General features: G+C 55.6%; 1 pseudogene; it reads left to right on the top strand.

Moving 5' to 3' along the window:
* The first annotated feature begins 2,158 nt into the window (after positions 1 to 2,158).
* LOC123117322 (protochlorophyllide-dependent translocon component 52, chloroplastic-like) overlaps positions 2,159 to 3,296 on the top strand; it is an 86,741-nt pseudogene continuing 85,603 nt past the window's right edge.

The raw sequence follows: 3,296 nt of genomic DNA, 5'->3' as shown, positions 1-3,296 counted from the left end.
GCATGGGGAGAATGATGGATTTCTCCTTTTTTTCTCTTGCATGCGATGTGGGAAGAAGACGACACAAGGGACCCCCCGAGGCCACCACCAGATACACTAGCCGCTGCCTCCTTCCTCCACAAAAAAGTTAGGGTTTCTGCCTCCCGCCGCCACCGCCGCAGGTCCGCCTCCTCTCCGGTGGCCCTAGGGCCATGGGGGCGTGGTGGATCTCGGCAAGGGCCGGCGGGAGGGCTCCGTTTTTAGTCGTTTCTTTCAATTTTGCTAGGGTTTGTGTCTTGCTCAAGAGGACGAGACGGCGGCGGCTCCCTGAAGATGGAATAAAGGTCTCCCCGCCTAGTCCCCGTTCCGGCGGCGCGTCTAGCATCGTTGGTGGCTGTGTGAAGGTGTGTCTCCGGTGGATCTATCTTTGGTGGATTTGCTCGGATCTCGTCGTTGTTCGTCTATGTTTGCGTGTCTTCAGATTGGATCTTTCTGATCTACGTCATTCTTCATCTGCGGCGGTTGCTGTTCTGTTGCGCTGGTCCTACGAGGCCTTAACACGACGACTTCCTGACTGTCTACTACAACAAGCTGTGCCCGACTCCGGCGATGGAGGGGCGATGACGGCGACGCGCCTTCGGCTCGCTTCAGTGCTGGTAGTCGCTGCTAGGTGGTCTATGGATCTGGATGTAATTTTTATTATTTCTGGTATTCGTTGTACTGCCATGATTGAAGATAAATAGATCGGAAATTTTCTCGCAAAAAAAAGACGACACAAGGGAGAAGGACAAAATCTGACGGCTGTATGTCGGGAATTGGGCGGCTGCGCGGTGACCGGCCCAATCAAAAATGCTAAACCTACGAAGAGCCTACGTACGTCCACGTAACATGCCAAACTAATCTAAACATCTCCCCCCTGATTTTCAGGGGGTTGGCCCCAGACTCCTCTAACAACCAATCCTAACCTTTCATGATGGCTATTACGTAAACGCGCGTAGCTTTCTTACGTAAGTCTAGCATTATCTTAAAATATTTGTTCGCCAGACACTTCTACTTCGGATTTATGGTTACGTTTGACGATTATTGGAGGAGGTTTGGTGCGATCTGGACCGGTGAGTGAATTACACGATTGTTGGAGGAGGTTTGGTGCGATCTGGACTGACGAGTGAATTATACGATCGTTGAAGTGGGTTTGGTGCGATCTGAACCGGCTAGTGAATTGTTAGCGACAGACATCCTTTTTTATTCCCTTCGTCCACTCTCTGTGCGCTGCCCACTAGTCTAATGTACATGGTATTCGCAAAAAAAAAGAGTTTACTGTACATGGTACAGTTCGTCGGCCATTTTCCACCTTGTCTTGATGAATGATTGAAAGCTCATCAAAAAAAGAGAGACGGTCGACATAAGAGTCGTACCACCGGCGATCGAGCCAGTCTCTCCCGGCTCCGGCGCGTTGCTATCCCTAGCCAGAGGTGTTGGAAATATGAGCAATTTACCGAATGATTTTATTAACAAAAATACTAGATAAAGCATGACTAAAATAGCAAATATAAAGCAAGTCATGCAATCTGACAGAGAGAAGGTAAACATCGTCTGCATATATGAACTTGAGGTAAACACATCTAGAACAGACACTAGACGAAGTTGCTTATACGAAACAGAACCTAACATACGTAGGGCAGAAACTAGAGCCAAGAACTGTAGGAGGACTTCTAACAGAAAGGAGAAGAACACGTACGGCACAGCAGCAGCAGAAGCGCTAGACTTGGGGTCGGTGTCCTCGGCTGCCATGTCGTCGAGGAGGTCGTGGACGTCGGGGAAGAAGTCGTCGGCGCCCGGATCGTCCGTGATGAAGCAGCCAGTAGTCGCGCTGAGATTGGAACTGTGTGGCGAGAGGCTCATTCCCGCAACCCGCGACGGGCAGAGGAGGAGCGCGCGTGGATATCCCTCTTGTTCTCATGCTCATAAAAGTGAGGAAGGAGCCTCCCTTATAAAGAGGTCCAACTCCCTCTAAACTAGCAAGGTGGGACTAAAGTTTTAGTTCCACCTCTTGCCTTGCACGAATGGGCTGCATGGGCCTAGGATTTATTAGGAATTTCTGAAACTGCTATTGGACTAGGCCCAAATAGACAAAAATTCCAGCAAGAGGTCCTTCCCCTACCGCCCGCGGGATACAAGGATGAATTCCCTCTCCATCCTCCTCGCCCCCCGCGCGTGCCCGTTGCTCCCACTCCCGCGCCGCGCCGCCGCCCCGGCCACCAGCAGCGCCAGAGCGGCGGCACCGGCCCCGCGACGGTGGCGGCAGCGCGCGTGGCTGTCGGCGCCGGTCTCGGCCGTCGCGGCGGAGGCGCACTCGGCGCCGTCGCCGTTCGGTGGCGAGGAGAAGGAGAAGGAGGAGGGGCAGTTTGACTGGCTGGACCAGTGGTACCCGCTGGCCCTCGTATGCGACCTGGACCCCCGCACGCCGCACGGCAAGACGGTGCTGGGCCTCCGCGTGGTGGCCTGGTACGACCGCACCGTCGACGAGTGGCGCGTGTTCGACGATGCCTGCCCGCACCGCCTGGCGCCGCTCTTCGAGGGCCGCATCGACGACAAGGGCCGCCTCTAGTGCGTCTACCACGGCTGGTGCTTCGACGGCCGCGGCTCCTGCCAGTTCATCCCACAGGCCCCCGCCCTCGGCCCCCTGTAATCACCATTAACCCCGTCTCTTTCTTCCTCCTCCGGTCGATCACAAAACCAAAACGAAAACCAAAATGGAAATGGATTGCGCGATGCAGGTGCACAAGAACAACAAGGCATGTGTGGCGTCGTACTCGAGCGTGGTGCAGAACAACATCCTGTGGTTCTACCCGAGGGCCACTACCGAAATTGCACTCTATGCCGACGGCCAGGGCCGTCGGCATAGCCCTGACTAGCCGTCGGGACAGGCCTATGCCGACGGCGGCCGTCGGCATAGGACCATCGGCAACATATCCGTCGGCGTAGCCAGGATGACCGTCGGCATAGAAAGGCCGTCGGCATAGACCCTATCCTGACGGTGGCCGTACATCTATGCCGACGGCCCTGTCTGTCGGCAACGCCATCGCCTAACGGCGGCTGCTGTCAACTGCTGACCAACGGCTTCTCGCCACGTGGCACATCTATGCCGACGGCCTAGCCGGCGGCTTAGTTTAGAACTATGCCGACGGCCAGGCCGTCGGCATAGATGTGCCACGTGGCAAGAAGCCGTTGCTCCTGGGGCTTGCCTATGCCGACGGCCTGGCCGTCGGCTTAGTTTAGAACTATGCCGACGGCTAGGCCGTCGGCATAGACATGCC

Source organism: Triticum aestivum, chromosome 5B, assembly GCF_018294505.1.
Source record: "Triticum aestivum cultivar Chinese Spring chromosome 5B, IWGSC CS RefSeq v2.1, whole genome shotgun sequence".
NCBI classification, from domain to species: Eukaryota; Viridiplantae; Streptophyta; class Magnoliopsida; order Poales; family Poaceae; genus Triticum; species Triticum aestivum.
Note: the sequence above shows the minus strand (reverse complement) of the source record. Positions and strands in the feature narration are given on the sequence as shown.